Raw genomic sequence first — 22,586 nt, 5'->3', positions numbered from 1 at the left:
AGGTGTACGGGCAGTCACCCTATAAAGAGGGGAGTGCAAAGTGTTTTATAAGAAACATCAAACTGTCACTAAACTCTGTCTAGATCAACGATTGAACATCGAAGTTAGCGCCCAATACCACCCATTTACAAATATATAATTAATTTTTTCTATTTTTAAACCTGCAGCTCAATTCCAACTGCATGGATCACAGGGCTTATAAGTGCACCAACCAATCAGTACACAAGGTATACTTGCATATACTAGGAATTTGTCTTCAGTTTGCTACACAACAGCCAAGTAGGTAACAGATAAGCAGGTGTGAGTGTGTGTGTGTGTGGGGGGGGGGGGGGGGGGGGCGGGCAAGAAAAGTCATACAGATAGGAATACTGTAGGGACACAAGTGAGTTACATGTACATCTGGTCAGTCAATGTTCGGGAGTTCAGCAGGCGGACCGCTTGGGGAAAGAAACTTTTGAGGCTTCTGGTGGACCTGGCGGAGACAGGCCTGTAATGCCTGCCATAAGAAAGCAAGTTAAACATGCTGTGGCCGGGGTGAAGCTGGTCCTTTACTATTTTCGTTACCCGCTTTTTAGCTCTGGACAGGTTACAGGTCCTGGACTGAGGGAAGGTCATCCCTGATGATCTTCTCTGCGGTTCTGACCACCTTTTGGAGCCTGCATCTGTCCCTCGCTCTGGCGGACATGTACCATACCAGTATCGAGGGGCCCAGTAACGACTCCACAATCGCGGAGTAGAAGAGAAGCTTCTGTGGGATGTTGAACTTCCTTAGTTGCCTGAGGAAGAACAACCTCTGCTGCGCTTTCCTGACAGTGGCGTCAGTGTTGGAACCCCATTTAAGGTCCCAGGAGATTGTGGTCCCTAGAAACTTGAAGGAGTCCACTAGCGATACCACACTGTCAGCAATCGTTAGCGGAGGTGCACTATTTGACTTCTTCCACTATCATCTCGACAGTTTTGAGGTGGTTAAGCTCAAGGTTGTTGTGGCTGCACCACTGGGCCAACCAGTCTACTTCCCGCCTATAAGCCAATTCATCTCCGTCCTTGATGAGGCCGATGACGGTGGTGTCATCGGCGAATTTGATTATCTTTACTGATTGTGCCTCTGAGGTGCAGTCATTTGTGTACAGGGAGAAGAGCAGGGGTGAGAGGACACAGCCCTGAGGGGCCCCTGTACTAATGGACCACGCTTGAGAGGTGAATTGCTCCACTTTCACCACCTGTGTCCTATCTGTCAGGAAGTCTACTATCCAGGAACAGGTAGCTTCTGGAACTCCTAAGCGAAGTCATTTGGGGTGGAGGATGCTGGGGACGATTATATTGAAGGGCGAGCTGAAATCGACAAACAGGACCCTCGCGTAGGTACCGGGAATGTCTAGGTGCTGTAGAATGTAGTGTAGGCCCAGGTTGACTGCATCTTCGACACACAAATTCGATCGATAGGTGAACTGTAGGGGGGCTAGTTGGGGGCCAGTCAGTTTTCAGGTGATTCAAAACCAGATGCTCGAATGTTTTCATGACCACAGACGTCAGTGCTATCGGCCTGCAGTCGTTCAGGTTCATGATAGAGGGTTTCTTGGGAACCGGGACGATAGTAGACCTTTTAAAGCAGGAAGGGACTTTCTGTAGCTACAGTGATTTGTTAAAGATCTTGGTAAATATGGGGGCGAGCTGACCCGCACATGCTCTCAGGGCAGATGGCGACACTCCGTCAGGACCCGGAGCTTTCCTGGGTTTAGTCCTTTTTAACAATGTCTCCACCTCTTCTTGGGTGACTTTCAGTGCCTGGAGATGGACGTCGATGTTCGGAGCACCATAGAGGTCATTGTTTGGGTCGCAGGGGACTTCTTTTGCGAACCTGCAATAAAAGTGGTTCAACTTGTCTGCTAGGTCTTGGTGCATGGTGGTGGACTTCGATGTTTTCTTGTAGTTGGTTATGGATTGCATTCCTTTCCATACAGATATGGGGTCTTTGGTGGAAAGATTGTTTGTCAGCTTGTCCGAGAACCGCTTTTTTTCTAGCCTGATTTCTTCAGTCAAAGAGTTCCTAGTTCGGTTGTATAGTGCTCTGTCACCACTGCTATAGGCCTCCTCTTTGGCCTGACGAAATTGCCTGAGCTGGGTGTTGAGCCAGGGCTTGTTGTTGTAAATGCAGTAAGTCTTGGTAGGTACACACATGTCCTCACTGTAGCTGATGTAGGATGTGACAGTGTCTGTCAGGTCATTCAGGTCGGTTGCCTAGGCTTCGAAGCAGGCGAAGCAGGCCTGGAGCTTCAACTTAGCCTCGTTGGTCCATTTCTTAACATTCTTGATGACAGGCTTAACCTCTCTCAGCTTCTGTGTATAAGTGGGAGTAGGTGGATGAGGCAGTGGTCAGATAGGCCGAGTGCAGCACACAGGATAGACCGGAAGGCAGACTTGGGGGTAGCGCAGCAGTGGTCAAGGGTGCGCCCTTCCCTAGTGGGACACGTGACTTGTTGTTTGTACTCAGGTAGTAGCTCCTTGCTCCTTGTTAGTTCTGTTGAAGTCACCCATCACTATAAGCAGAGAGTCTAAATATATATATATTTTAACTAAAATCATTTGAATAAGGTTAAATACACATTCTATAACAAATTCACTTATTTAAAAAAACCTTCATTTTTTTAACGTTTTTTTGAGGAAAGTAATTTGGTAGTTAAGTGGTTAAAGGTATGTTCGGTCTTCCCAATATATGAAAGTCCACAGGGACAGATGATCTGGTATACAATGAATCTAGTCTGTGCCTAACAAAATAACGTTTGCCAGATAATGGATTTTTCTGGATGTTCTTTTAATGGGTATCCGGACTCTAGGTCTACACCCATAAGGTCGACACCCATTGGTCGACAGTGAATAGGTTGACACTAGAAATAGGTCGACATGAACAAGGTTGACATGAAAAAAGGTCGACATGAGTTTTTCACATTTTTTTCTTCTTTTGAACTTTTTCATACTTTACGATCCACGTGGACTATTATTGGGAATGGTAACCTGTGCTGAGCGCAGCAAAGCATATTGCCTGATGCGAGGGGACACGGTGCACTAATTGGGGTTCCCGGTCACTTTACAAAGAAAACGACACCAAAAAAACATGAAAAACTCATGTCTATCTTTTTTTCATGTCGACCTTGTTCATGTCGACCTAATGGCAGCGACAACCTATTTCTGGTGTCGACCTAGCCACTGTCGACCAATAGGTGTCGACCTAATGGGTGTTGACCTAGACACTGTCGACCCTGAATCCCATACCCCTATTAATGCTATCACTATCAGTACTGTATTGGGTAACCCATGGCATTACTCCAATAGATTTTTTCGGGTTATGCTATGAAAGTAATCTCTGCCTATCTTGTCCAAGCGCTTTTTGCATGGCATTACTAAGTAATATTGGTCATAGCCCCTTTGCAAAAACTTGCCCTACATCACAATCATTTGTTCTTTCGGGTTACTATATCAGAGTTCTCATAACTCGCAAAAACTGAGAGTAGGGCAGTCCCTTCTTAAGCGCCACAGGATGAGCACTATGCATATGCAGCAAATTGTTCCTATCAGTAGGCATACTGTATCGGGTTGTCACAATCTCTCAGTTTTTAATTTTAATCTGGACATTTAAACAAATGAATGCACTCATCACTGATGGTATAGGTAAACTTCACTGGATGATCTTTGGCATTATGAGAATCAATGGTAGGTATAAATGTATCTTTGTGACCCCGGCTAAAGATCAATAAGTCGTCAATGAATTGTGTATAATACACAATATGTATAGCAATCTGTTCATCAGAGAATAATACGTCCTGCTCTACTGCAAACATAAATATGTTGGCATATAATGGGGCCACACTGGCCCTGTGTGTTGGCTGTGCGATGGGGTCCAGTGTAATGGGCTTGTTACACGGGCAAAACACGTCTTCCGACCGGGCACGGGACTTCCCAGTGCACCCTCATGCATACCCACTTTGGCGGATTCTCACCGCATTTTAGGGGGAGACTGACCATCACCATTTATCTCCACACGTGCAGCCAATCTTCACAGTGTATACTAGCAGCAGCCGTGATGGGTAAAAAAACCTTCCTCCTGCTATTTCTCCCCCTCTTTACATTCTATTCAGCAGCAGGAGACTCAACACTTGCCACAACTGTCCTTGGAAGCTTATATTTACAAACTGCCTTCTCATATACCAGGTTTTATTCACTGGATGTGATATGAATATCCAGGCACTGGCAGCATGTGCTTAAACTTTGATTGAAATAAGGTTAATCACCAGTTGTTGTTCAAAAATGAATAAGTTCATTTATGTATGGGTCTCTTTTATTTTCTCCTTAAAGTGACACTGCAACACAAAAGGAATAGAACAAGTGTTGCTGCAATTTGTACTGTTTAAGGTATATTTGCTGGTTTCTTTAACCTGACAGTGTGGCACATCATTATTATTACCTTTCTCTTGGCCTTTGTATCGTTGCTATTTTTTTAAAATTACTATACTAGCATTCTGAAATTTCATTCCACATTTCATGGATTCTCATTGGTGATCCAGTAAATATATTGCCATCCCTATGACAGCTTTTCAACTGACATGGTTATTCTACTGCCTAACACTAAAAGCAGATCCATCTAGTTTTTCTTCATTTTTCCTCATTACCCAGTTACAGCACCTACCTACTTCCCTCTATCCATTTTTCTGTGAACTCTCATCAATGATTCAGGAAAAATAATAGTCAAAATCTACTACCAAACCACACTGAATTTGACCAATTTTGTCCAATCTTGGACGCTATAAAGTGTAGGGCCGGGCCAGTACCTGGTGGGAGACCTCCAGGGAATACCCGATGTAGTAGGTTCTGGGTCAATGGAATATTCCAGTCTAATGATGAAAGCAGATTCACTTCTATCTAATCCTTTTTCTCTCAAATATTTGGTTTGAATTTTGACCAATATTTTCTATCATTATCAAGGTTGCTAAATTTAACAACGGAATGGCTCAGAGGATAGAGACAAATCTACTTACTTAGCATGAGTTAAGAAATGACTCCCTATCATTGCTATATAAATAATTTTTTTGTGAGTATAAATTGAGTAAACATACTGATTAATACAGGATCTTGTTGAACATAAAAGTAATTCAACAGTTTGACCACAAGGGTGCGTTGCAGTTCATTAGTAGGACAAAATACATGTTCTCGCTGCAAATTATCCACTATGGGATTGAATTATGATATTCATGATTTGGATATAAAATTCTATATAAAATTGCATATAATTGTTGTATGTCTTTCAGGTGATCTGTTTTTTAAAGTTCTAATAAACATTATATTTTAATTTCCTCTATCTTAATTATTTCTTCCTAACGAGAGTGCCACAAAAAGGAATTTTCTTTCTTCTTTTCTGTATATAGGGGTAATTCAGAGTTGATCGCAGCAGCAAATTTGTTAGCAATTGGGCAAAACCATGTGCACTGCAGGGGGCAGATATAACATGTGCAGAGAGAGTTAGATTTGGGTGTGGTGTGTTCAAACTGAAATCTAAATTGCAGTATAAAGTAAAGCAGCCAGTATTTACCCTGCACAGAAACAAAATAACCCACCCAAATCTACAGTTACTCTCTCTGCAAATGTTATATCTGCCACACCTGCAGTGCACATGGGGGGTCATTCCGAGTTGTTCGCTCGCTAGCTGCTTTTAGTAGCATTGCAAACGCTAGGCTGACGCCCTCTGGGAGTGTATCTTAGCTTAGCAGAATAGCGAACGAAAGATTAGCAGAACTGCTAATAAATAATTCCTTGCAGTTTCTGAGTAGCTCCAGACCTACTCACAGATTGCGATCAGCTCAGTCCGTTTAGTTCCTGGTTTGACGTCACAAACACGCCCTGCATTCAGCCAGCCATTCCCCCGTTTCTCCAGACACTCCCGCGTTTTCCCCTGACACGCTTGCGTTTTTTAGCACACTTCCGGAAAACGCTCAGTTACCACCCAGAAACGCCTCTTTCCTGTCAATCATTCACCGATCAGCAGTGCGACTGAAAAGCGCCGCAGGATCCACAGCAAAACTGCTAAGTTTTTAGTTAAATAACTAAGCGCATGCGCCCTGCGTGCCTTGCGCATGCGCAATTAGCAACAAATCGCAGCATAGCGAAAATCAGCAACGAGCGAACAACTCGGAATGACCCCCATGGTTTTGCCCAACTGCTAACAAATTTGCTACTGCGATCAACTCTGAATTACCAACATAGGTAGCCAGTAGAACACTACTGAACCCTTGGTGCACCGCCAACAGACTCAATTGAGACAATTTAGTCCCCACAAATCACACGAACGTTGGTACCCATTATCTTTACCCCATTATTTTCCAGTGCGGGAACACACCTACTATTTTATTACTGTACCATATTTGCCTACTCTCCCAAAACGGCCAGGAGGCTCCCAAAAATTGGGTGACACTTCCGGTTGCCCCCAGAAAAGTAGGCAAGTGTCCCGGAACAGCCTGGCGCGTACCCACGCCCCCACCAGACACCGCCCCCACCCTAGCAGTTGCCCACAACCCACCTCCGCATCCATCTGCTCAGCAAAAGTTGGCCAGCTGATGACGGGATTCGCACCTATGCCATGCCCCCTGTTTTTAGCACGTATGCACTGTACTGTATGATTATACCTGATCTGATCATTTACACAGGTCATGTCTTGTTGTGCAATGCTGTCACATTACTTGTACTTTCCAATATCTAATATTTTATTTGCTTTATTAAATTCTTCCTTCCCTGTCCAGCGATGCGGAACGTGTGGTGCCTTATACATAATCTTTGGCAATGATGATGTTATACGCCTGATAGGAAGTGGATCTATTTTTGCATCTGTTCCAGCAAGTGCTGCTGATGCAGTAGTGTATGTATTTTGAGATCTGCATGGCCCTGCTTACCAGCAGAAATGTACCACGTTTCCATGCTTTTCCAATTTACTTCCATATTGCCAACAACTCTGCATCAGCCTACAGTGTTTCCCCGGCATGACTTTTCAGGGCAGCAGTGGATTGGCTGAAGGCCGTGTATTTTAAGGGGGTTCATTTTATTTATGTTCATTTGTACTTTAAATCAAAAACTGCCTGGTAATATTTTTAGTTATTTTAACTTCCAACCATATAAGATGATGGAGTTAACAGTTAAAAAGTTAGTTGCTATTGCTAAGATATGTTGTTCCATCACAATATGTATTTTTATTACAACGGATTTTAAGCAGTTAATGTTCTTATGCGTACAGCTGTATGTGCCAGAATATAAATAATTAAGGCCGCAGATGCACAAAAAATCCTGGTATGATGGTTTATGTCGTCACCCGGAAACCATACTGCTTTCAGGAATTCTTTGCTCACATGGGATATGATTCTGTTTGAAAAATATATCTAAAGTTATAGTGGTTTTTCATGAAAAGGAATAGTGGGCCACAAAATTGACTAGTACACTATAATTACTTTATTTTGTATGTGGTACTTAGCATACAGTATGAGAACAGCAAATGATACTGTTATGTATATGAAAAGAAATAAGAAGGCACATGGAACCTCAAATCTATAGGAAAATAAGTACTGGGATATGAATTTGAAGCTTTTTTTTTTTTTTTAGTGCTGGTACAGTATTCTGTAGTGTAGAAATCACTGCCAGATTAAGGTCCACATAGACCTGGAGATGAGGTTTAGGAAGGGCCTATTTATGTGTCGTTGCAGGTAGTGTGATCAGTGCCATAGAGAAGATCTCCCGGTGGGAAGAAGGGGTGTGGTGACATACTATATCACTGCATTACCTCCCCACACTACATCACTAAGCTACTAAGCTACCTTCCTGCACTATATCACTATGCTGCCTCATCATATTACTGTGCTACTTCTAGGGATGGCCATCGACCATCAATGATTCCAAATTATCGATAGTCTGTATTCGATGTTGAATACTTTTACCATTGATGGCAGAGAACCAGATGGGTTACTGCCATCGATGGTGGGTGTGGGGCCAATGGTGATGGTTTTTTATTGTAGCGGGAGTTGAGGGTGAATGGATGGCCAGACGGACAGTCTCCTTAAGACAAGTGCACACTGCAGGAGGCGGAGCAGAGCCAGTGGCAACGAGCAGAGCAGGCATGCTCAACTGTCAGTCAGCAGTAACCAGTCACCAATCTCCGCTGTTGCAGGTGAGCCCACTGAGCCGATGTCCTTCCAGTGACCGCCGGGGGAGCTAAACCGCGCATGCGGAGAGGACATTTTTGCTCGCTGACTATTTCTACAGTAAAGCTCCTTCTGCGCATGAGTGGCTATTCGATAGCAAGAACCATCGATGGTAAATGGTAGCATAGTTTCCAACCATCGATGGTTATGTCTGAAACACCCATCGATGGGGAAGGCACCAAAGGCCATCAATAGCTACTTCCCCACACTACATCCAACACTATATCACTATGATACTTATTCACACTACATCACTGCAGTATATCACTATGCTACCTCCCCACACTACATCTCCACAGTACATTTGCATTTCACTGCACTACCTCTCCAGATTACATTCCTGCACTACATCTACCTACCCACACCACATAACTGTGCTAGCTTCCTACACCAATACACTGCACTACCTTCCCACACCACCATACTGCGCTACCTTCCCACACCACCATACTGCGCTACCTTTCCATACCACATTACTGCACTACCTTCCTACACCACATTACTACACTACCATCCCACACCACATTAATGTGCTAACTTCCTGCACCACATTACTTTCACTACCTTCCTGCATCACATTACTGCGCTACTTTCCCACACCACTGTACTGCGCTACCTTACCACACCAACGTACTGCACTACCTTCCCACACCACATTATTGCTCTACCTTCCCACACAACCGTACTGCGCTACTTACCCACACATTACTGTGCTACATTCCCACACCACCGTACTATGCTACCTTCACACACCACATTACTGCGCTACCTTCCCACACCACATTACTGCGCTACCTTCCCGCACCACATTACTGCGCTACTTTACCACACCACCATATTGCATTACCTTCCCACAACAACATACTGCGCTACCTTCCCACAGCACATTACTGCGCTACTTTCCCACACCACCGTACTCAGATACATTCCCACACATTACTAGGCTACCTTCCCTCACCACATTACTGTTCCACTTTTCCGCACCACATTACTGCGCTACCTTCCCGCACCACATTACTGTGCTACCCACCCTCAGGATGTAGTTATTTGACCGGCTATATAGTTATGTAGTTATGTGTCACTATACAGATGCCGGGATCCCGACCGATTGAAAGCCCAATAGTCGGCATGCCGACTCTCAGGAACTATTCTCACTCGTGGGTATCCACAACACCCATAGAGTGGGAATAGAGTCACCAAGCCCACAAGGGGCTTTGTTGCGCTCACCACCCCGTCGACAATCCCAAACACCAGTCACCCGAATCCAACCCATAGCACCATACTGCGCTACCTTCCCACACCACATTACTGCGCTACCTTCCCATACCACCGTACTGCGCTACCTTCCCACACCACATTACTGCGCTACCTTCCCATACCACCGTACTGCGCTACCTTCCCACACCACATTACTGCGCTACCTCCCAGCACATAACTGCACTACCTCTTCACACACTATCACTACACTACCTACCAACACTACATCACTACGCTACCTACCTACCCATACTACATCACTACCTGCCCACACTAAATCCCATACTACATCACTTAGTGCCCGCCCCCAACACATTATATAACAGCATAAATTCCTCACACAACATCACTGCATTACACTTCAGAGCAATACTCTCTCCCATTACATTAGAACATACCCAGCCTCCACAGGAATTTACCTTTACGGAGGAATTGGATATCTCTTTCCGCAGGTCTCTGCATGGTGCACGGAAGTTCCGCCTCCGGAGAATAAGAATTAGAGGGAGGCAGTCTCATACAGGAAAGGGGCAAGAAGGGACGGGCCTGTGAATGGGCGGAACAGAAGGGGAGGCAACTGGGGGGGGGGGGCTATAGGAGCAAAAGAGGGCAGAGGTGTTGATGCCTGAGGGGGTGGGGCCTAGGATGCTGCAGGCTACAATAGAAGGAAACATGTGTTTACTATATACAGCAACACAAAGATCTGCAGAGGCTGTGGGCTTATTCTGGACAGTGGGCCTGGAGCTTCAGCTATTTGCACCAGGCCAGCTTTTCAGATGGTTTTCCCATCACAGAGTCACCTCTATCTCTTGAATCCTTGTGTGCAAAAGGGGGCATGGATCCATGTATGTGAAGCCGTACCCCCTGGTGTATAACATTGTGGGGTATGGCCGTGTGTTCATCATGCTGGGGTCTTGCCCAGTGCTCTCTGGTAGCTTCTGGGCAGCCTCCATCTCTCCTGGCATAGTGTGGATGACACTCACATGCAACTGTCATCCATCACTGCTATCACCACTCCTTGGTGATACCAACCAAGTGGGTAACACCAAAATAGCCCGGCAGCAGTGCTTTTTTGGTGTCAGCCCTTCATATGATGTAACCAGGTAAGGTCCGCAAGTACATTATGAAGCCACTGGATTCAGGCTCACCAAAGCAACATTGAACAGGTAAGCAATCTGCCTCTCCTGGTCCCCAGTGGTGGGCACTTCCTCCACACATTCATTCATTATACAGTAATGTTTACATTCCATTGGTGTTCATATTATATCACAGAGGTGTATAGCTTTTGCCATCAGTGCATTGTATTCTTCAAGGTCTTCAATCAAACCCCTATTTTTACTCAAAGTTGCTGCAAATGTGAGTTAGTCACTGCTGCTGTCTGTGTCTCTGTCATCTAACAAAAGTTGCTGGCAGGTGTGATTGTTTGGAACCTGGACCACAAATTTCCTTACAAAGCTTTATTACATATAAAGTCAGATGTATGGTCTTACCTTGATAAATCCTTTTCTTGTACATAGTGGGCACAGGAGATGCTTACATGCTGGTTATTGGTGGTGTGGAAGTGAGCAGGCAACAAAGAGTAAAACGAATGTTCCCAGCATGCCTCAGTTCCCCTTCCTCTATCCCTTGCTCCTCTGGCCCAGACCTGTCAGTTTTGTTAGCCAGCCCCAAGCAGGAGCAAGGAAAGAGGAAGGAAGACCCACACACAGTCAGAAACAATCTTACTGTATAGGAAAAAGATCCTGTAAGTCAGGTGCATCAGGGAGGGCATCCTGTGCCCCCTATTGAACTACAAGAAAATGATTTACCAAGGTAAGACCATAAATCCGACTTTCTTGTTCATCCACTAGGAGGCACAGGAGATGCTTATACGCTGGGATGTCCTACAGCTGTTACCTCACAGGAGGGGATGCTCCTAGACTACACTAAGAAAAATTACGCACAAATGTTGCATCTGCTGACACAAAGTATCAAAGGCATAGAACCTAATAAAGGTTTGAGCAGAAAACCATATGGCTGCCTTGCAAAGCTGCTCCACAGAGGCTCCATGACTAGCTGCCCAAGAAGCTCCCACCGAATGGGAGAAGTGAGCTGTGGCCACCGAAGAGACAGGAAGAGCCACCACCAAATAGGTGTGATGAATAGTTGACCTAAGCCATCTGGCCAAGGTCTGCTTCGAAGCCAGGAACCCCCGTTTGTGAGAATCATAGAGAACAAATTAGGAAACCGACTTAAGAACCTCCTTAGTTCTCGCCACATAAAGCCGAAGAGCTCTGATAACTTTCAGAGTTGCCTCTTGCGTGGATCCCTCCACAAATGCAGGGACCACTATGTCCTGGTTTACATGAATCCCAGACACCACCTTGGGTAGGTAGGCCGGACACGTGCAAAGCACCGCCCTGTCTGAACGGAAGACTAAAAAGGGTGAACGCCATGATAAAGCACTAAGGTCTGACACCCTTTTGGCTGATGAGATGGCCAACAGAAAAAATTTCTTCAAAGTGAGCCACTGTAGCTCAATCTCCACTAAAGGATTCAGTGGAGGAGAGCCCTAAGAACCAGAGCAAGATCCTAGGAGGCTATCATAGGCACAAATGGAGGCTGAACATGCACTATCCCCTGCAAGAAAGTCTGAATATCTGGCAAAATTGCCAGCCGACGCTGGAAGAGAAATAATAGAGTGATACCTGAACCTTCAATGAAGAAAGTCTAGGACCCATAGCCAGACCTGCCTGCAGTAAGGAAAGTAAGCGGAACAATCGAAATACCCTCGGATTGAACTTCCTTGAAGCACTCCATGTGAAGTATGTTTTCCAATGAAGAAAGTCTAGGACCCATAGCCAGACCTGCCTGCAGTAAGGAAAGTAAGCGGAACAATCAAAATACCCTCGGATTGAACTTCCTTGAAGCACTCCATGTGAAGTATGTTTTCCAAACATGCTGGTAAATCCTGGCTGATGAAGGCTTCCTGGCTTTTAACATAGTCCGAATTACTTCCTCAGAATAACCCTTCTTCTTCAAGATGGATGTCTCAACAGCCATGCTGTCAAAACTAGACGGTCCCGATCTGGATGACGGCATGGTCCCTGGGTAGCCGAAGTGGTGCGTTGATGGAAAGACTCTGCAGATCTGCGTACAAATCCTCTCTGAGGCCAATCCGGGGCTATCAGAATCTTGAATTTGTGGATGACCCGTAGGATCATTTGGACTGGAGAAAAGACATACAATAGCTGAAATGACCATGGAGCCATCAATGCATCTACCAGAAAGGCTTCGGGATCTCTTTTTGGAGCCCCATACCCCCCAATACAATCCTCGATCCTGGTGATTGAGACATGATGACATCATGTGAATGTTGGGAAGACCCCATCGTTGGACCAGTATCTGAAACACCACCGAGTGTAATGCCCACTTGCCAGAGTGCATGTCCTAATGACTCAAAAAGTCTTCCTCCCAGTTGAGTACTCCGGGTATGAAGACTGTTAAGAGTGCTGGTAGATGATGTTCTGCCCAGCGAAAGATCCTCGATATCTTTGTCATTGTCCCTTGACTGCGAGTGCCCCCTGATGATTTATGTAAGCCTCCGCCATCGCATTGTCTGACTGCACTTTCAAAGGGGCCCCTGGATGAGGTGTTCTGCTACAGAAAGAGCTCGGAAGATTGCTCTGAGCTCCAACACATTTATTGAGAGCTGACTCTATTGATCCATCCAGCAGCCCTGGAATAACTGAGCATCGCAGACTGCTCCCCATCCCCGACGTCAGGTATTGGTAGATACCAGCACCCAATTAGGAACCCAGAACGGGCGGTCCTGGGTCAGACTGGCTCGCAAGAGCCACCACGTGAGGGAGTGCCAAACTTCTGGAGAGAAGACCATGGTCTGCGTTTTGATATGCAGGTAAGATCCATCCCACTGGCTGAGAATCTGTAGCTGCAGAGGGCAGGAGGGAAACTGAGCATATTATACCATGCCGAATATTGCTGCCATTGATCATAGGATCCTCGTACATGCACGAATGGAGAACCTCCGATGATGAAGAAAAACTTTTATCCTGGACTGTAATGCCTGAACCTTGGGGGTCATTCAGAGTTGATCGTAGCTGTGCTAAATTTATGTCAGTGCCGCCCCCCCCCCCCACGCAGAAGTGCAAAGGCATCGCACAGCGGCGATGCTTTTGCACTTCAAGAGTAGCTCCCGACCAGTGCAGCTTTAGCGTGCTGGTCAGGAGCTACTCGTCGCTCCCTGGCCCGCAGCGGCTGCGTGTGACATCACGCAGCCCCCGTGGCCTGCCCCCCCAACAGTCCAGCCACGCCTGCGTTGGCCGGACCGCTCCCCCTAAATGGCGGCTTAATGCCGCCGTCCAGCCCCCTCCCGCCCAGCGACCACCTTTGTCTCAAAGGCGATTGCTAGGCAAGGACGGCTGCCATGCGCCGGCGCACTGCGGCACCGGTGCATGTGCAGTTCCGACACGATCGCTGCGCTGCGACAAACTGCAGCAAGCGATCGGGTCGGAATGACCCCCCCTTGTCCAGTGGCAGGAAAACACGTTGAAGGTGGGAATTCAAAACTGCCCCCAAGTGTAGCATTTCCTGCGAAGGCATCAAAGACGATTTTCACCAATTTATCCTTTAGCAATGAGACTGAAGAAGATTCATCATGATTTGAATGTGATCCTGTAATACCTCTGGAATCTGTGCCAAAATCAGAAGATCATCCAAATAAGGCAGTATGAAGATTCCTATGCGGTATAACTGCCTTAATTTTAGTAAACACCCAAGGGGCTGTCGACAAACCAAACGGTAACGCCTGAAACTGGAAATGGTCCTCCCTAATGGCAAAGCAGAGGAAGCGCTGATGATCTGGTAATATGGGAATATGCAGATATGCATCCTGAATGTCCAAGGATGCCATGAAATCCCCCTCTTCCAGTGCTAAAATAATGGGCCAGAGGGACTCCATGAGAAACCTGGAAATTTGAAGATACTTTTTCAGTTTCTTTAGGTTGAGTATGGGCCGGTATGAGCCATCCGGCTTCTGAATTAGAAAGAGGTTGGTATAAAAACCCCAACCCCTCTGAACTTGGGGCACCGGGATAATAACATTGGAGGCCTGCAGAGCTTGCACTGACTGCTGAAGTGCTTCCGCCTTTGTTATATCTTTTGGAAGTCCTGTACAAAAGATTCTTCTTGGAGGATGTTCCTGAAATGTCAGTGCGTACCCCTGCGAGATGACCTTTCTGACTCATGCATCTGTTGTGGTATCTATACACCTTGGAGCGAAGGACAGAAGCCGGCCTCCTACCCTGGGATCTCCCATGAGGAGGCCCGTCCCATCAGGAAGTGGGCTTTTCCAGCTGCTTTGCAGTTGGACGTCTGGTAGCCCAGGATTGTTTCCCTCATGCTTTGGAACCCTTGGAAGGGAGCTGATATCTAGCGGATGTCTGCTCCCTTGCTCTACCCTGTGGGTGAAAGGAACGCAAAGTAGTTCTGGCCCCCAAAGGTGCTGCTGAAGGCAATTTGGCTGACTTGGATGCAGCCAGATTAGACACAATCTTGTCTTACTCTTTCCCAAACAGTGTATCACCTGCATAAGGTATATCCTCAAGAGCCTTCTTGGAACTGTCGCCCTTCTGGCTGCTATCGTGGAGGCTGAAACCTTGGATGTTATCACACAGGTATGAATAGCTGCCTCACCTAAATAGATACTCGCCCTCTGAATATTTAATACATGTGCCAGTAATTCCCTTCTGCTCTTGTTTCCTGTATATCCAAGCTCCAACTTTTCTGCCCATTCTCCAATAGCCTTAGCAACCCAGGCTGATGCTAGTGCTGGGTGAGTAATAGCGAAGGCCTGAGAATAAGCGGATTTTAAGAAATTCTCTAATTTCCTATCTGTGGGATCCTTTAATGAAGATGAATCCGGGCTAGGCAGCACAGAGGATCTAACCAAGTGTGCCACATGAGCATCAACCAGAGGAGGGTAAAAGGAAGCCATACGCTTGGATAACTGTACCCGCTTAGCTGGCTGGGCCAATGCTACCTCCAAAAGATCCTCAAGCTGGGCCGATGATGGAAAATGAGTAGCTTCCTTCTTTTGATGTTTGAAAAGCGGAGCTTTATCCCGGGGTGATGAGTCCGTTTCTTCAATCTGAAGCACTGCTCTCACTACCCTGACCGGTAATTCTACTTCCGTGAGAGACATGGAGTCCTCAGGAACCGTAGTGGACTCTATGTCAGAACCGGCTGGCCCTTGGTCTGAAAGGGACTCCTGTTCCGAGTCCGGTTCCGAGTCGTTTTCTAATAAAGGAGTAGAACTCACTCTATGGGAGATAGCGCACAGTCCTGTTCCAATTAAAATTCCATGTATTAATCAAAATACTTAGTCCTTTAGTCCATAAGTAGACAAAACGGCTCTGTCCTTTACTATTCTGTGTTCACCCAGCTCTTCTCACGTCTGATGAAATGGAGAACCTCAAAACAGATTTTAAAAAATATATATAGTGTAGTATATCAGGTATTCATGGGTACACCCCTTAAAGTGCAAGTAATAAATATTCAGGAGAGCACAAGTAGGTTTCCCATCTATATCCAATGAAGTTGAAAAAACAGGGTACAACGTACCGAAACTCACACTACAGCAAGGTGCTTGAAACCCATAAAGGTATCTTTTCATCCGTCACCACATGAATGAGCAAAGGTATCAGCTAATTACCTTCATTTGAACCATTCAGCCCCACTCTGTAAAGGTGCTGCTCCTACAAGCACCAAAGAAAAAACTGTCAGGTCCGGACCGGAAGGGCAAGGTATAGGGGAAGGGGGCCTGAGGCATGCTGGGAACATTTGTTTAACTCTTTGGTGCCTATTCTCTCCCACACCAGCTATACCCAGCGTATAAGCATCTTCTGTGCCCCCTAGTTGACGCACAAGAAAGATAATTTCCTTGAGACACATTACCATACAAAAAACATTTGTGAATTATGAAATGGGATTCCTCTAATACCATTTATTTTAGCTAAAACTTACTACATTTATTCACAATATAAGTTGAGGTTTGAGTGCAAAATGAAGTACACAACATAGAATCATCATATTTAACTGTGGGCAAGCACTAATACATATTAAATTGTATACAGTAATTAACCCAAAACTTTTCTAGAAATTAAACAGCAACTTATTTTTTTTAAATAAACAAAACCTTTGGTAATTAATTTCTCACATGTGGTACAGTGTAAACACTGTATTCCAAATCCCCAACCTCCTATAACTTTACTACTAGCAAAAGTTTGGCAGCTGTCATGGTCTACTGACGCAAATGAATGCGGTTTGGTGTTCATGTGCCAGGTGCTCATATTTTAATTGAATAAATCTGGTTTATCCATGTAGCGTATTAGTAAAGTCCTCTTAGGACATTGGTATTGGCAAAACTTGGACTTTCTTTCTGCAGATATTGAGAAATTATTTGCAAATGCTGCCTTTTCAACATTCAAATAAGCCTCTTTAGCTATTTACTGATTTATTCCAAAATTTGTGAATAAAGCTGTGATATATCGGTAACGTGGGTGGAATGTATTCATACCTGGAGCTTGACCATGCTTGTTGTCAGCTAAATCCACTTCTCCACGATGTCAAAGTCAGGAACTGTTCTTCGAGTCACCTGTAAGACTGAGGCAAAAGGACAAGAAGGCCCCCGGAAGGACAAAACCCAAACACAGGTTACTTAAGGACCGCTACGCATGAAAACGGTGACAACCATTTATTGAGCAGGACGTTACTAATCACTGCTGCAGGTCAATCCTTATTAGAATCAAGTGTACATATATATGTATATTACTTAATATTGCAATACTCCAGTTAAATTAGAGTCTATAACAACATTCACAGTTTACGAACTTGAAAGGTACAAAATGATTTGGTCAAACAATTACATAAATCACATACAACATCAAACGTTGAGGCATAAATTACCAATTTCAAGTATTTTAAGGCAAGAAATGTTCGGGCACTAAAATGGGCTCAATATCTAGACTGTCCACAGGGTGGCGCTATGCGCCAAGTAATAACATTTTGTTCCTGCGCTGAGGTTTCTGTTCAGTATCAGTGTCTCAGATTAGTAAAGCCTCCACGGCAATGGTAAACTCCTGAGGTAATGTCAACTGACACCAGGTAAGTATTTTTAGGAAGGCGTGCAGGGTGCGTAACTTTAAATATAATACAGCAACAATTAATACTGGTGTTAAAGGTATTTGTATCCACGGAAAGGTAAGTCGAAGGAAATAAAGCTACTCCATATAAAATGTCACTTAATGTAAATTATTGAGAGTATAAACTAGCCATGGCTGGAAAATTATATATAAAATCACAGTGGAGACATAAGTAAGGCGCTCTCAAGTAGATCTGTACAGTTCCTCTAAAGACCCCTTGCTAGTGGCCACTCTGTTCCTAATCAGTCTCTGATTGGGGTACTGTGGGGCAAGGGCGTTCCTTTCTTTATCGGAGGGGGGAGGACCCTGGTAATAAAAGACCCTACCACGTATATGCTGGGTAAAAGATGAACAGGTACTTGTTACAACAGTGAGGGTACCTGCTGATTGTTCTTCTGCTGAAGGGTGCTGATAGCTGCTTGTGGCTCAGGAGAGCCGACAGCCAGAAGCCCTCTTTACTGATCCCCTCTCCCTCTGTAAAATCTCTGCAACGTTGTGACTGGGGAAGCTCCGACCCTACACACGCATCGGTGCTTTCCTCCTGCACATGCTGGGGCTTCTCTGCAGCGCCTACACACCCCAGGGTTGGCTCTTTTAGTGCAGCGGTAGCCGGCGGCGCTGCGCTCCGGCTAGCCATGGCTCCCTGCACACACACATGTGTCCAGTGGCATGGCTCCCGCTGATGCCACTGGACAAAGCCGCATCTCTCCCTGCATGCGGTGGCTCTCTTGTCCTCCTCACTTCATGACTCTCCTCCTCACTCCCCATGCGGTGGACCTCTCCTGACACGTAGCGGTGTGGCCAAGCCCGGGTCCCGTCACACTCCTCCTTCTGGTGAGTTTCTCCTCTCCGCCAATCACAGGCCTTCCTGATCTTCCCGCTCTCAGGAATCCGGTGAGACTCTCCTGGGTCCCAGAGCCCCAGCTGTTGCCAGGCACCAGGGAAGGGAGTTTAACCCTGACAGTGCCAGTTACAAAAAGGTCTCTTCCGCAGTATTAACTGTCATTGGGGGGGTGGAAACTAGTGTGCAGACATGGGTACCACAAAGTGAAAACATCTGATTATACTGTGCAGGTCATTTGTTTTACATAATCAATTACACCTGTGTTAATTTTCTTGCATTAACATTTCATTATACCTGTATCACACCTCTCAACATTCATCTTGCAGAAAGAGGGACTTCAGAAAAAGATGGCGTGGCTTTGCTGCAATTCCGCGACTGCTTGCCACGCCTCCCGTTTTTGTCACTGAAGGGGCATGCCCAGCGCTCTGTGAGCTGCTGGCATGCTCCCTCTCCTTCTGTCCCGTGAATTCATCGCTACCTTGTCAGCGAGTGACAGAGCCTCCCAACTGCCCCCTCACCAACACGGGACACTGCTGCCCGCGGGTGGGACTGCAGGACAGTCCAAAAAAAGGGGACTGTCCCGCGAAAATCGGGACAGTTGGGAGGTGTGCTGTACTATTGAGAGAGCACCTGCTAGATCAATAATCTTAATAAATATCAGATCTCGCTACACAGAATGGTAGTTGCACAAATGAGTTTGATCCATCACAGCTGCGTGTGAGAAATTAATCTAGACTATATAAAAAAAGAAGAAGAAAAACATTCTCCTAGCATACTGCAATGGACCAGCAAAAACAGACATACATCCAATTTGATAATAGTAATGCAGATATCTCAGTTAGATACATTAGAAAATATACGTTATGGTAAGAACTTACCACTGATAACGGTATTTCTTCTAAGTCCACAGGTTCCACAGGATAACATTGGGATATGATGAAGTGACAGTGGATTTGCACCAATCGGTCAAAGCTTTTCGGCCTCCCGGCATGCAACGGGCCCGTCCATATATCCCTGCCTCCTGGCTCAGGCAAATTAGTTTTTTGTTTGGTGTGGCAGGAGCCGGACCATGGTCAGAGGCCTGCTGGTTTTCAAAGCTCAAGGCAGGAGCATCGTGTAGAACCCTAATCAGGCGAGAAGAACACACATGCACACCCTTCCGTACAAGAAGGAAGAGGTTAGTGAGTAAAAGGATCCTCAAATCAGGTGCGTCAGGGTGGGATCGCTGTGGAACCTGTGGACTTGGGAGAAATACCGTTATCAAGGGTAAGTTCTTGCCATAACGTATATTTCTCCGGCAGGGTCCACAGGTTATCCACAGGATAACACTGGGATTTCCCAAAGCAATTTAGTGGTGGGGACACTCCTGATTGGACAGGAGAATCCTTCACCCGAATTCAGCGTTGTGAGAGGCAAAGGTATCCATAGCATAATGTCTAATGAATGTGTTAATGGAAGACCATGTGGCTGCCTTACATATCTGTTCTGCTTAAGCACCACGTTTTGCTGCCCATGATGGACCTACCTTACGAGTAGAGTGAGCAGAGACATTAGCCGGAACAGGGAGATCAGCTTGAGAATATGCTTCTGAAATCGTCATTTGAAGACATCTCGCCAGTGTCTGCTTATCAACAGGCCATCCTCTCTTGTGAAATCCGTAGAGAACGAAGAATCTGTCTTTCCGATGGCACTGGTCCGATCCACAAAGATCCTTAAGGCACGGACCACGTCCAGCGATGCATCTCCCGCAGAAAGGCCCGGTTCCTGGAAATCCGGGACTACAAGTTCTTCGTTAAGGTGAAATTTAGACACCACATTATGAAGATACCCAAATTTAGTTCTGAGAACCGCTCTATCTGGATAAAAAAATCAGAAATGGAGGACGACATAACAATGCCCCTAAATCTGACACTCTTCACGCTGACGCTATGGCCAGTAGAAAGAGAACTTTAGCTGTCAACCATTTAAGACCCACTCTTTTAAGTGGGTCTTAAATGGTTGACAGCTAAAGTTCTCTTTAGCTGTCTTTGGTTCAAATGTGGCAACTTGAAGGGCCTTTAGGACTAAACTTAAGTCCCAAGGCACTATAGGAAGAACAAAAGGAGGTTGAATGCGCAGCATTCCCTGGAAAACAGTGCGCACATCCTGCAGGTTGGCAATTTTCTTTTGGAACCATACAGTCAATGCTGACACTTGCACTCTCAAGGAAGCCACCCTTAAACCTTTATCCATTCGTGCCTGAAGGAATGCTAAGACCCTGGAAACTCTGAAAGACCTAGGATCAAATTTCCATTCACTGCACCATTGAATATAGGCTTGCCATATTCGGTGATAAATTCAAGCTGAGGAAGGTTTCCTTGCTCTGAGCATTGTTTGAATTACCTGCTGTGAAAATCCTCTTGACTTCAGGATAGAGGTCTCAAGAGCCACAACGCCATCAAAGACAGTCGATCCTGATGTCTGTGATAACAAGGACCCTGCGTCAGTAGATCTGGACGTTGAGGGAGTAGGTGTGGAGCATCCATCGACATCCTCTGCAGATCTGTGTATCAGTGCCTTCTGGGCCAAGCTGGAGCTATTAGTATCACGGCACCCCTTCCTTGTTTTATCTTTCTCACCACCCTGGGTAATAAGGTGATTGGAGGAAACACATAGGTCAGATGAAAGTCCCATCTCACCGACAGGGCATCCACAAATATCGCTTAGGGATCCTTTGTTCTTGACCCATATGCAAGACCTTTGTTGTTCTGACGGGACGCCATGAGATCTATCTCTGGCAACCCCCACTTGTCAATTAGGATCTGGAAGACCTACAGGTGTAGAGCCCATTCGCTTGCCTGAATGGCGTGTCGACTGAGAAAGTCCGTTTCCCAGTTTAGTACTCCCAGAACAAACACTGCGGACAAGGCTGGATGATGAAGTTCTGCCCACTTTAGTGTGTGACTTACCTCCTTCATAGCTTTTTGGCTGCGAGTTCCTCCCTGATGGTTGAGGTACGCTACTGCCGTCACATTGTTCGAGCGGTTCTGAACTGGTTTCACCAAAAGGATGTCCTTTGCTTGAATCAGTGCCATGTATATGGCCCGAAGTTCCAATATATTTATTGGCAGGCAACCTTCTTCCTTGGTCCATTGCCCTGGAAAGAAAACCTTCCTGACACTGCTCCCTAGCCCTGGAGACTGGCATCTGTTGTCAGAATTTCCCAATCTGAAATCCAAAAGGATCTCTCTTTGTCCAGATGGGATGTCTGTAGCCACCAGGCTAATGACCGCCTTACTTTCACCGTAAGGACCAAAGTCTGCGTTTTTATCATCTGATGAAACCCATTCCATTTGGAAAGGATCAGATGCTGCAGAGGCCTCGAGTGGAACTGAGCATACTCCACCATGTCGAATGTTGACACCATCAATCCCATCACACGCATTGCTGCATGAATGGATACCCTTTGACTGTGTAACAGCTCCTGAATCCTTGACTGAACTTTGGATATCTTGTTCAGAGGTAAAATTACTCTTTGAAGGCTTGAATCTGGTACAGCCCCCAAGTGAGTCATCCACCGTGATGGAACCAGAGACAATTTTGCCCAATTTATAAGCCACCCATGCTTCTGCAAGACACGTTATTGTCTGTTGCAGATGGGAGCAATTCCTGAGTCTGTGTCAGGATTAAAAGATCTTCGAGGTATGGAAAAATTCTTATCCCCAGCTAGCGGAGATAAGCTGTCATTACCACCATAATTTTGGTAAATACTCTGGGGGATGTATCTAACCCAAAAGGTAGGGTCTGGAACTGAAAATGCTGTTGGAGGATAGCGAACCTGAGATAGCTCTAATGGGACCGAGCTATAGGAACATGTAGGTAAGCATCCTGGCTATCCAGGTATACCATATAATCCCCTGGCTCCATGGCCCAAATAATGGAATGTTGAGTCACCCTGGAATGGAACGTAGAGTGACCCTGGAATCCCCGAGGTGGAGGCCCGCACCATCAGGCTGATGGCTTATTTTCTGTTTTACCAACCGGTCCTCTGGTAGCCCGATGCTTTTTAGTCTTACC

Source organism: Pseudophryne corroboree, chromosome 4, assembly GCF_028390025.1.
Source record: "Pseudophryne corroboree isolate aPseCor3 chromosome 4, aPseCor3.hap2, whole genome shotgun sequence".
Taxonomy (NCBI): Eukaryota; Metazoa; Chordata; class Amphibia; order Anura; family Myobatrachidae; genus Pseudophryne; species Pseudophryne corroboree.
This window is presented reverse-complemented; position numbering follows the sequence as displayed.